Source organism: Tamandua tetradactyla, chromosome 26, assembly GCF_023851605.1.
Source record: "Tamandua tetradactyla isolate mTamTet1 chromosome 26, mTamTet1.pri, whole genome shotgun sequence".
Lineage (NCBI taxonomy): Eukaryota > Metazoa > Chordata > Mammalia > Pilosa > Myrmecophagidae > Tamandua > Tamandua tetradactyla.
Genome location: NC_135352.1, coordinates 46,574,224 through 46,587,519, shown reverse-complemented (window position 1 = coordinate 46,587,519; position 13,296 = coordinate 46,574,224). Strand labels below are relative to the sequence as shown.

General features: G+C 38.0%; 1 long non-coding RNA gene across 5 annotated transcripts in view; it reads right to left on the bottom strand.

Moving 5' to 3' along the window:
• LOC143669998 (uncharacterized) overlaps window positions 1-12,645 on the bottom strand; it is a 46,724-nt gene extending 34,079 nt beyond the window's left edge. For 3 of the 5 annotated variants that reach the window (XR_013169200.1, XR_013169199.1, XR_013169202.1), the window contains exons 1-3: window positions 12,101-12,645; window positions 1,551-1,670; window positions 1,279-1,370 (exon numbers count right to left, since the gene is read on the bottom strand). This is a non-coding gene — a long non-coding RNA (uncharacterized LOC143669998). The remainder of the gene's footprint in view (window positions 1-1,278; window positions 1,371-1,550; window positions 1,671-12,100) is intronic. The other 2 variants (XR_013169201.1, XR_013169203.1) reach the window with 2 other exon arrangements.
• Window positions 12,646-13,296: the final 651 nt, after the last annotated feature.

Here is a 13,296-nt window from a genome sequence, read left to right as displayed (position 1 = left end):
ATAGGAAAGAAGGGAAAATACGTGCTCTGCTAACAAAATTCTATTATTAATATTGTGGTAAGAACAATTTTTTAACTTTGGACCACTTTCCAAAATGTAAGCTTCTTAGCCCATTCCATATGCAAAAAGAAACTGCTGACCAAGCCCCTGATGGGAAAATATCACTTTGCAAATGTAAGGCAATGGCATTGTTTTGATCTTGGAAGGGTTTAAAATAATCTGGTGCTACTTTTCTCCCCATTGGGTGGTAAGTTAATAAGATCTCTCATGTGAACAAGAAGAGTCCAACCCAATGTGATGATTGCTGTTGTTACTATAATTATTATTTATGAAATTAAACCAAAAGATTTCAACATATTTCTTTCATTTTGAAAAGAGTACGAATTTCTTACAGATTAAGAAGTAACCACGTTTAAACATCATATTTATCCATTTTTTTTTGCTAGTTGGGAGAAAATAATTTTAGTCTTGCGGATTCAAATTCACACTAATTCAGACTTTGTGTCAGTGTGATTGGGTACTTTACACGTTGTTTCAGATCCCTGTTTTACATCTACTATGTAACAAAGGTTGGAAACTTTAACGTGCCGCTCGGGTATTTTTCCTGAGTGTTCCTCCCCATAAGCATCTGTTCATTTATAATTCTACTGAGAAAAAAATGTTATTGTCAAACTTCAAAAATTGAATAAAGTAAGTTTCTTGGCTAAAGCAAAATCAAAATGACTACAATAAACCTTAGGTGTATAAATGAAATGCTTCATCACCAAAACATAGCTATTTCAATTAATAAGACACCATAAGTAAATCTAGGCGTTTTAATTGGAAGAAAATATATTGAGCAGTTAATTTTAAAAAAAGCCTACAATATTGAAGCACTCTGTATTCATCTCAGTTCCTGAATGACTCTATGACATTGACAATTTTTAATATTTAAAGAATAAAAATATTGCCACTCTACCATGGAGTTTGGTGATTGGGCACAAATGTTTTAGGGTCAGATGATCTGCAATTTAATCCACACCCATTTTTTAGGTTTCAGTTGTGTTATTTATAAAATGGGACTAATGAGAGCAAGTAGAGTTTTCCTTCAAAATTTTGGAAGAATAAAATGTGAATTCATGTGAATAATGTCCAGGGTTTGGGACAAATCAAGCTTGCTTGTAACTACGAATATTACTAGAATTAACAGCCACAACCTCTTGTTGTGTTAATTTCTGCCTTATTTATTTATGTATATAAACCGATTTTACCGCCTTTAAAGAATAAAATCAATCTCACCTGTAGAGTGGCTGGTGCCTCAACATTGTCACTTAGCTGAGGTATTTGCATGCTCTTCCTCAACCATTAAGAACATCTTGCCACCCTAAAAGCTGGATGAGTGGGACATTTACTGTTTCCTAGATACATTTCAAACACGAATTTTTGCTACTATCACTTTTTTTAAGAAACATTGAAATTAAGACTCTTTCTATAGTCATATTGGAGACAGGCATTACTTTATTTGGAGGGTTTCTTTTTAATAGCACACGCACCCGTGTGTGTTTCCTTACCCGATCAGGCTGAGCCGGTCCTCACACGTGTTGTCTTCGGGAGTGCTTGCTCTAATATAAGACATGCACGCTGTAAGAAGTTACTCGAGGACACAGCATGTCAAACAACAGAGCATTGTTCTGTAGAGAGAATACATTGTCTAGCTGGCTTCATAGAAGCAATGCTAGAGTAACAAAAAGTGTCAGGTTGCGTGCTCTACTCGTTAAGTTAGTAGCCTTGTCTGAATTTCTGCACAGAAATGTCAGTTGTAAATTTTATGAGAAATTAGCTATCATTCCTGTCACACATATCTATAGGGAAACTGAGGATCTGTGAGGTCCGCTAAAACCTACTGCAGAGAACTGACGGAAATTAAAGACATAAACATGAAGTACGAGGAGTCTGTGAAATGGGGTGAAAATACTAGAAATATAAGGTAAATCATGACGAGAAAATGGCATGGTTGTGTACAACCAAAGAGGAAGAAATGCCAGGTGATGTTGGCTGCTGCCAGGTGGACAATAAATGAGCAAAGAGAAAGGAGAACTCTTTTGGGGTGTGGATGGTCATGGGGTTTGAGCAAGAGTTTATGTCATAAATGGGAACTGAGTCAGTAGAAAATAGGAGAAAGGACCTTCCAGAGGAGGAAACATGATCCAGAGTGCTGAGGTTAGATGCTAGGCTATTATTCAAGAGAAGGTAATGAAAAAGGACGTTAAGGAAAACAGGGGATGTGTGTAGGCTGGAGGGCTTCGGTGAGACCGCAGGACAGCAGGGAGGCCAAGCTGGGGCAGCATTTCAACTGCTCGGGAATATTAAATTGGCACAGAACTAGACATAAGTTTTAAATAAGTACATATTAAAATTAATTTTGTACGACTCAGTATTCAAAGTTCTAAGTTATGTTGGAGTTGCTCCTTTAAAAACAAATTGCCATATATATACATATCTGCATGTACAAACACATATCATACATGCATATGTTGCTACTGTATTAATGGGTGGGGAAACAGAATACGTTAAAGTGGATTTTTAAAATGTTAATCTTCCCATCTGTTAAGTAGCTCATAAATATTTGTGAGTAGTTATTACAAATCCAATTCAGAATGTTATTGCATGTGTTTTTGAGATGAGTTTGGTATATAGTCATTTCTTAGTTTTTAGAGACTTTTTGTTTTTATTTTTATTTTTTGGCTTCTACAACTTGTTTTCCATTGGAGAAGTTGTAGAGTTATATAAAAATTATGCTGAAAACATAGATCTCCCAAACACTCCCAGGATTTTCCCTACTAATAACATTTTAAATTTGTGTGGTATTTCTGTAAAAATTGAAGAAAAGAATTAATAAAATTGTACTGTTAGCTAGAGTTCATAGTTTACATTAGGCTTTCACTGTTTGTGTGGCACAGCCCTATGCTTTTATACATTTTCTTTCTAGTGGCATACACGCACCTTGCAGCTTCCTGTCTTAACCACCTTTAGATGTACAATTCAGAGCTGTAAAGACGACGATCGTGCTGCACAGCCGTCTCCACTGTCCCTCACCAGGGTCTCCCACCGACTCAAATCCTGTACCAACTAAGCCTCAGCTGCTCAGCCTTTCCCTCAGCCCCGGGTCACCTGCATTCTAGATTCTGACTCTGTGAATGTTATTCTAATTTTTTCATATCAACAGGGTCCCACAGTAGCCGTCCTCTCATGTCTGGCTTCTATCAGAAATGACATCTTCTGGGCTCATCTGTGTTTTAGCATGTATGGCAATTCCATTCTCTTCAAAGCTGAGCAATATTCCATTGCGCGTTGGACCACGTTTACGCAGTCGTGTGTGGACGGACACTTGGCTCACTGCCCTCTCTTGGCAATGGGGAGAAATGCTGCTGTGAGCATCCGTGCATACAAATCCGTCCAGCGTTCCCTAGGACACACCCAGAGGTGCTGTTGCCGGGATATGCAGTGACGCTGGGCCTGGTGGAGGGACACCCACCTCTCCTCCACAGAGCCTGCCCCTTCTCGCCTTCGCCCAAACAATGAAGTAGTCCTCACAATACTTGTTACTTTCCATTTAAAAAATTAGTAGCCATTGAAGGGGTGTGAAATGGCATCTCAGGGCTTCAATTTGCATTGCCTTAATGGCTAATGATGATGAGCAATTATTATGTATGTTTTCACCATTTGTATATCTCCTTTGGAGTAATGTTTATTCAAGTCATTTGCCTGATCAGGTTATTTCTTTTTGTTGTTGAACTGTAGGATTTCTTTGTATATTCTGGTTATGAAACCGTTATCAGATAATTGATTGCCAAATATTTTTCCCCTTTCCTCCAGGTTGTAATTTTACTTGCATGATGAAGCCCTTTGAAACACAAGGTTGTTAATTTCGATGAAGTGCCATTTATCTCTCTCTCTCTCTTTTTTTTTTAATTTTGCACTTTATGCTTTCGTTGTAAAGTCTGAGAAACCATGACCTACCACAAGGCCCTGAACATAACTCCCTGTGTTTCCTTCCAGGAGTTCTGTAGTGTTGGTTCTTACATTTATATTTTTAATCAATTTTGACTTAATTTTTGTTGCCATGTGGTAGATAAGAATCTACCTTCATTCTTTTGCATAAGGATATCCACGTTTACCAACAATTTTTGTTGAAGCCTAATCTTTCCCCATTGAGCAGACATGGTTTCCTTGTGAAAAATCATTTGTGCATATAGTTTATTTCCAAATTTTGAATTTGATTCCAGTGGCCTAGATGTCTTTCCTTGTGCCAGTACTGACTGTTTTGATTACTGTAGCTTTGCAATATCTCACAATCAAGACCTACATATCTTCCAACTTGGCTCTTTTTAAAAGATGGTTTTGACTATTCTGGACCTCTTACCCTTCCATATAAATTTGATGACCAGCTTTTCCTTTTCTGAAGATGAAGGCTTTTGTAACTTTGGGATTGCAGTGAATTTATAAATTTCTATGGGTAGAATTGACATCTTAACAGCATGCAGTTTTTCAACCCACCAACACAGAATGTCCTTCCATTTATTTAGATCGTCTTTGATTTCTTCTAAAAAGTTTTGTGGATTTATGCATATAAATTCCTTAACATCTGTATTAGCTATGGTTCTCTAGAGAAACAGAATCAACAGGAAAGATTCCTAAATATAAAATTTATAAAAGTGTCTCATGTAACCATGGGAACATAGAGTTCAAAATCCGCAGGGCAGGCTCTGAAGGCGACAATTCTGATGGAGGGTCTGGACGAACTCCACAGGAGAGGCTCACCAGCCGAAGCGGAAAGAGAGCTTGTCTCTTCTGAATCTTCCTTAAAAGGCTTCCAGTGATTAGACTGAGCATCAGTAATTGCAGGAGACACTCCCCTTGGCTGATTACAAATGGAATCAGCTGTGGATATAGCCGACATGATCGTGATTCAATTCTATGAAATGTCCTCATTGCAACAGACAGGCCAGTATTTGCCCAACCGGACAGACAGGTACCACCACCTGGCCAACCTAACCATGACAACATTCTTGGTTAAATTTATTCCAAAGTATCTGATAGTATTAATTACTATTATGAATGAAAGTTTTTTATCTTCTTGTTTAATTGAACTCTATATCAGAATATAAAGATTTTCTTTTCCCCTCACAACAGTTTTTGAGCTAAAGTCTATTTCACTTTATATTAGTATAGCTATACCAGATCTCTTTTGGTTACTATTTTCATGGTAGATTTTTCCTATGCTTTCATTCTCAACCTACTCGTGTCTTTGAATTTAAGGTGAATTTCTTGCAAACAACACGAAATTCTGTTTTTTTAATTTATTCTATCAATCTCTACCTTTATACTGGAAATTTAATCCATTTACATTTAAAATATCTATAGATAATGCATTTTTCTTTATCGTCTTACACTTTTTTGCCCTGTAATTTTTCAGTTAATGGCTAGTTTCATATTTATTGTTTTCTTTTTTTTGTATTGTAGCACTTTGAGTCTTATTCTTTCTCTGTATATTTTTCACATGTTTTCTTTGTGGTTATCATGGGGCTTGAATTAATAATCCTAAATCTATAGCAATTTGGTTTCATTTAATATTAACTTCACTTCAATAACTTACATATACATTGCTCCTATACCCCTCTTACACCTCTTACACAAATTTTTGTTACAAATTATATTTTTACATATTTTATGCCTCAAACCATAGGTTTATTATTACTTTTAGATCATTTACATTTTAGAACCTGTAAAAATTAAAAGTGGGTTGCATACCAAAAAATATAACACAATAGTACTGGAATTTATAACTCCTCATGTGGTTACATGTCCTGGAGGCTTTTCCTCCTTATTCTGCTTTGATGCTGCCTAGTGACACTTCCTTCCAGACTGCAGGGCTCCCTTTGATACTTCTCGTGGGGCGGGTCTGGTGGTAGCAGGCTGCCTCTGCTCCTGCTTACCTGAGAACGCTTTCTCTCTTCCTCATGTTTGAAAGACAATCTCACCAGATACAAAATTCATTGTTGGCAATATTTCTCTTTCAGAACCTTAAATATTTCATCCTACTGCCTTTGGCCTCCATGGTTTCTGATTATAAATTGGCACTTAATTTTATCAGAACCCCACTAGTACATAAAACATTGCTTTTCTCTTGCAGATTTCAGTACTCTCTTCTTGTTCTTGGTTTAACAGTTTGGCCACTCTGTGTCTGGACATGGTTCTCTTTTGAGTTGATCTTGGTTGTGTTCTTTAGGATTCTTGAATTTGCACATTCAAGTTTTTCATTAATTTCGGGAAAGTTTTTTCCATTATTGTTTTTTAATATTCTTTCTGTCCCTTTCTTTTTCCCCTTCTTGGGTTCACATAGTATGTATATTGGTAGCTTGATGATATGCCATGAGTTTCTTAGGCTATGCTTCCTTTTATAACGTTTTTTTTGTTTGTTTGCTTCTCCTCAGCGTGAATCCTCTCAAACCTCTTGCTTTTGATATCATGGATTCTGCTTCCAGCTCCACTCTGCTGATAAAACTCTCCAGGTAATATTTCATTTCCATTATTGTGGTGTTAGAAAATTTCTGCTTGGTTCCTTTTTAAAATTTCTATCTCTTTGGGTGTCTCATATTGTTCATCCATTATTTTCCTGATAGCCTGTCATTCTTTTCTGCATTTTCCTTTATCTTCTTAGCATACTGAGAATTTTTTAAAAGTCTTTTTCAGGTGTGTCTAAAACCTGGTCTTCTTCATTGATGTTTTCTGGATTTTTATCTTGTTCCTTTGGATGGACATCATTTCCTGTTTCTTTGTTTGTCTTGTAATCTTTTGTTGTACACTGTGTATCTTAATATTTTAAAGGGTTAACTCTGGGTTTACATATTGAGCTGTCCATTTATTAAGTTTGTATCTAGCTACTTTGATGTAAGATATTTCCTTGAGTGCCAGTAGCTAACAAAAACCCACCAGTTCAAAAACACCATTCACAGTCTTCCTAAAGTGGCTCTGAGTTGGCTGGTGCTTTCCCTCAAAGTGTAGTCACCTGTTTAGGATCAGCCTGGGTCAATGTGAAGTGCAGGTTCCTCTCTGTCCTTTCTGAGCCTACATTGTGTCCTTTGCTCACGTCCTTAAGAACTCTTTCACTTACAGGAATTTAATGAGCCCCTCTTCTCTCTATGAAATACACTTTTTCCCTCTCCTGGGTGTTCTATTATGTAACACAAGGCAGGTGATCATTTGACCTAACCCACTTTGCCTTAAGTGTTTCTCACTTTGGTTCTGTCTGCGCGACAAGTTCTGGGAGGGAAAGCCTGAGACACATTTCCTGCTTCAGTCTTTCAGGCTGCTGCCCACTAGGCTGGCACTGGCACACGGGCACCTCAGTACACGCACATGTTACCCAGCTCCCTCCAGAATGGGACCAGGGGTCCACACTGGGTCTGCCCCCAGATGTTCCAGGAAGTCGAGGGAGTGGAAAACAAGGGCAACTGGAGCTTCTCTTGCAGTTTGTAAAGTGATCTTTTTTAGATTTGGCACTTGTGTAATTACTGCAATCCTTTAACTGTTTTCCAGAGTTTTGAGGGAGATGACTTTGCCTGTTTTTGCTAGTTTTTCAAAGATCCCCATCTTGGCAGTCAGTAGCCCCAGAGACCTGGTCTTAATCCAGAATGAGCCATCCTCTAACGTGCAGTTGTGCACACTGGCAGATTTCAGTAGAATATAATTTTATATGCTTCAAATACTAACTAAGTCAAACTTCATTTTATCAGTAAAAAGATAAGTATGATGGTCAAATTACCAGTAAAAAACCCTACCATTTATTAACAGAAGGGCTTTCATAAGAAATAATGAGTATTTCAGATGACACAGAATTGTGCAACACATCTACTCTATTTCATTTTCTGGCAGAGCTAGTTAGATTAAAAATCATCGTTTTTTTTTCCTACTAGTGACAGTTTGTAAGATACAAAGAAGGGGTGTAGTTTAAAGCCACATCTCAGTGGAATTTCTCCCGAATAGAATAAGCTCTGTACGAAGAAAGATGCAAGAGAATAATATGACAGTCTCTCAAGTATTCTACAGAATTTATTTTATTCTTTCAGTTCTTCATTCTTGAGGGAAGAAAAAACTCACCCAGTCTTCTTTTGAAACAATTCTATTTGTTGTAGTTTGATTTAAATCCTCTGGGTACATGACACATGTTCTCTTCTTGTTTCAGAGAAAATAAGCTTAAAAAATTTCACGATATTTTTGATGACCTACGACTCTTAAAAAGTGCTTTTGAAGAGTTATTAGAACATGTTCAAGATCTAGTATTGACCCCTAATTGATCAGACCACCTTTTGATGCACAATTTCCAACAACTATAAAACTAGGCTCCTTAGAAAGGATTCAGGAGAGGTCACTGTATGATACTTTTCCTCTGGTGCTTTTTGATTCAGTATGCATACTGAATTTCTTTTTTGGTGCATACGTGTCTAAAAGTAAGGATTCAAGTATTTGACAATGATGCTGTGTGGTTCACTGAATATTTTAGACTCATTTGACTTTGGAGAATAGTCATAATAAAGACCAAAAAGACTAGCAAATGGAAAGGACTTTTTTTGTTAAGCATCCCTGCCCTTTTAGCTAAAGATGTCTTGTTAATTATAAGCGGAAGAGCCAGAAGAGGCACAAATAATGTAAAGCTCCGAGTTAGGTAACAGGATGGATAGGGAAGAGGCTGTGGCAAATAGTGAAACAGCCAGCTTTGCTGCCTTGGCCTCATGACTTTTTGTTAATACAGCAGAGCCACATACAAACTGGTGAACAAGAAAACAAAACATGTCCTTGGTAAGGATTGGCAATTACAGGCACAAGGAATAGATACAATGAAATGCAGTCTCTGCTGAGAACACATTCCACAGAGAGCTTATTGCTGGAAGTTAGATTTGAGGGCTACGTCTCCCCCAAGAGATAGTGACTCATAAATAGGGTGCCAGAGACCCTGGGCTCATGAAGTGGTGGATTAGAAACTCCCTGTCATGGGGAAAGGGTGCTGATATCTCAGGTTTCAAATACGGTTGTATGAGCAGATTCCTGAGAGTGTTGCCTGATTTCCTTTTAATTGCCTAAGACATGGCTTGGCACATATTAGACACTCATTAAATATTTTCTAATAAGTGACTCTATTAGTGAATGGCCAATTTAAACATTTGTGGGGTTTTTAAAATTGAAAAGATTATGAATATGTGCTCAGAATTGAAGCTAAATTTAATAATCAAGCAGCCACTAATTTCATTACAGTGGTATCTTTAAAATTATCAGTGGGGGTTAAATTGTGCTACTCTCGTGGTCCTACTGGGGATGTCTACCACGAAAGCGGCTCCGTGGGCAAAAATGGATCGTCAGTCCCAGCCTCTCCGCATGCAGATGAAAGAAGTAAGGTCAGTGCAGGCCTACTTTCACTTGTTCTCACAACTAGTCTTTGCAATTTTGGCTCCAAACACCAGATCATTAATAGATCATATACTATATTTTATTACTTCCTTAAATCGGAATAAAAATGGGTTTAAATTTTTTAATGATTTTTTAAACATAAAAAGTTAATCCTGAGAAATTTCTAAGTGAAATATATCTTACCAATCTTCAAAACAAGGTCACATATATTTTATATTCCTTTTTCTCATTGCCCAGCTTTGTGAAAAGAGCTGCAAGAAAATTTCAAAGAGATTTGGAGCAATGAAAAGATGTCAAAATCCTTTTTAATTTAAAGAATTTTTTTTCTTTTTCCAGGAGAAATCCTCATAGATGGGAGTTCTACTATAATTATTTAACGATTGGCTGGTAGATTTTCTGAGAACATATTAAAGGTCACATAGAACAATTTCTAAGAATTCTAAAATGCCACATGTGCTTTGAACAACCAAAATTGAAGCACATAATTTTTATACGTAGGGAAAATAAGTGTATTTTTTTCCAATGTTATTTGTTGATGTGATTTCCCAGGCTTAAATGAAAAGAAATGGAGAAAAACATAACCAAGTTCTCCAAGTAGACTCTCAGTAGTACAGCAGTCAGACCTGTGTTCTTCCGAGCTCATGGCGCATTATTCGATTAAACTCAGAAGCAAGTATATTGAGTGACCATTCCCTGAAGGAAACTCTTAATATTGGTGTTGTGGTCCTTTGAACATTTTATAAAATAATTATTAACATGTAGCAAAAGACTATGCAAACAATGTGGGAATGAGGAGATTATTGCACGAAATGTTTTAGACTGATCCCATCTGATCGTATTAGATGAAATGAAGTGTACCCAAGTTCTTTAAAGTTGAATGAGATAAAAAAATGTTACATTCATCATGTGTTAGAATTGTTGGTTACCAAAGGCAAATTTCAGACTATTTCCCCTTCCTGCTTCTTGCTGCGCCATCACAACTCCTGAGCTCTCAAGATGTGTAGACTGTCGGGGAACGTGCTGAGATACAAATCGGAGTCACAGCTGCCCACAGGTCTTCTTGATATGCTAACGATCATTTAGCAACAGAAGGATTCTTCCCACCTGTGCATGTCTAAAGTTATAACACCTGTTATACACAAAGCTAGTTTCAAGGCCTGACATTTTTTGAAATGGAGAGCATGGAATCACATTTGCTTGAGACTGTACCCTGGTTACTTCCTTATCCATAGTAAAACCCCCAGGGAAAAACAAAATAAACCAAAAACATTGTTTGCTGTACAATATTTGGTTTCAGAACCACTTTGAGCCAGGATGAGCTGTTTGTTGGGTCCTTGTTCTATGTTTCTCTGAATAATGCAGGAAGAGAACTAAATGGCCCTTTATCGATGAAGCATGCACTTCTACTTAACCCCACAACTGCCAAGTTACTCCGTGAAGAGGCTGCAGTGGGGAGATGAATTGGCAACTTGACTGTCCTTTCTGATAGAACTTTTCTTTAAGAGTAATCCCTCAATTCAGTTAAAAATATTTTTCTAAAACTCCTTTTAATGCACATTTATGGAGATATATATTCTCATATAGCATAATCAACTATGTAATCACTGGCTCACAGTATTGTATATGGCTGTGCATTCATTATCACAATCAGTTCTGGACGTTTTCATTACTTCAAAAAATAAAAATAAAATTAAAAATAAAAAAAAAACACCCAAAATATCCATACCCTTTATCCCCCCTCTTATTTATTTTTTGTCTTTATTTTCTTATTCATCTGTCCATACAGTGGGTAAAAGGAGGGTCAGTCACAAGGCTTTCACAATCGCATGGCCATGTCTTAAACGCGCTATAGTTATTCAATCATCTTGAAGAATCAAAGCTGCTGGAACACAGCTCAGCAGTTTCAGATACTTCCCTTCACCTCCCAGTACAGCATAAACTAAAAATGGATACCTATACAATGTGTAAGAATAACTTCCATGATAACCTTGCGACTCTATTTGAAACCTCTCAGCTACTGAAACTTTATTTTGTTTCATTTCTCTCTTCTCCTTTTTGGTCAAGAAGGCTTTCTCATTGCATGATGACAGGTCCTGGCAAATCCTGAGGGCCATGTTCCACATAGGGCAGAGGGTAGTGAGCTCACCTGCCGAGTTGGCTTAGAGAGAGAGGCCACATCTGAGCGACACAAGAGGTTCTCTGGGGATGATTCTTAGGCAAACTCCTCAGAAGGTTTAGCTTCTCCTCTGCAGGAATAAGTTCCAAAGGGGTGAAAGCCAAGATCTGGTGTCTGGCTCAGTCCCTGATGCTTCTGAGCGTATCAGGTCTTCCCCAGGTGGGGAGGTTTAATATTTCCACCTTTTTCCAAGTCCCTCAAGGTGAGTTTGCAAATACTTTTGAATCTTCTGCCCAGATTCTTCTGGGATGTATCAGGACATCACACCAACCTGTACAAACCAACAAGATCTCAATCTTTATTTGAGGTTCCAAGTAATTACGTTGTTGAAATAAGCAGACCATAGCAGATTAAATTGGCTAGTGTGCTACTGAAAACATAAATTTTGCACCAAATAAACCTATCTTCCTTTGGTCTCACACAGAAGTTGAAGTTTTAAAAAGCAATCATTATCATCATTTACCCTATATTCTGATTTACCTTAGTCCTAACGAGATCAGCTTCATTCATATCTTTGCTTGAAGTCTGATGTCTTTTACTATGTTTTTAATAGCTGCTGTGTGGGGTAGAAGGAATGAAGTCGTGAGGCATGCAGCTAGGTGAATGATCCTTGACAACAGTATGTTGAGTAAAACACACCAGAAACAAATGTTATAATGCCTTCCTAACATGGACTAACTACAATGTGAAAACTCTGGGAAATGATGTTAGAACATGAGTTACCAGGTGGAGGCTTATTGCAAAGGCCTTAGGTTGTAAGCGATTGCAGTAGTCACATCTATTCCTGAGTGGGAACTGTTATTTCTAAATTCTGAGGCACTGAGCTCTTTATATATAACCTGGTCCTTCCCTGGAACTTCTGGTATTTGAGAGACACCTGAGACTCAGAGTTCTGCAGCTCTACCCGTCAGCTTCTCCTGATGCTCCTAATGTGAGGCAGTAGGTGACAAGGTTGTATAATTTAGCAGATGCAATTCAGCAATACTTTATATATATATGTCTTTGCTTAACTAGCGATCTTGAATTTTTTTTTTTTTTTTTTTTTTTTTTAAGAGAGAGGGAGGAAGGGAAGGAAAGACAGAGAGAAGGAAGGAAGGAAGGAAGAAAGGGAAACATCTTTAAACATTTTCTTGTTTTATTGTATTTTGTTTGTTTGTTTGTTTTTTACATGGGCTGGGGCCGGGAATCGAACCGAGGTCCTCCGGCATGGCAGGCAAGCACTTTGCCCGCTGAGCCACCGCGGCCCGCCCTAATCTTGAATTTTTTTAAACATGCACCTACCTTTGTCAGGGTAGGAAAGTTTACTCTAGTAGAGCTAGTCTTTACTTAAGTCCTTTCGTGGTGTTCCGTCTGGCCTCTGTCACCCGATGACGCCTGAGTGGACAGACTCCGTGACCCGGCTGCGTGTGCTGCGACGCCTGCCGCGGGGTGCTCCAGTCCAGGACGGTGGCGTCGTCTGCGTGATTTTTCCTCAGTGTATTTGTGTTTTCATCTTCATGTCAGGAAACTTCTGGCACCAGGCAATGGGCCAAGCGTTAATCAACGCAGAGATGGTGGATTCTAGTCCCGAGTTAATGTCCTGAAACAAGAACAGTCGGGACGGAGACCCCTTACGGAATTAAATGACGATGTCACTCCTCAGGCTGCTGGATACCTGGTTTGTTTAGGACTGCTAA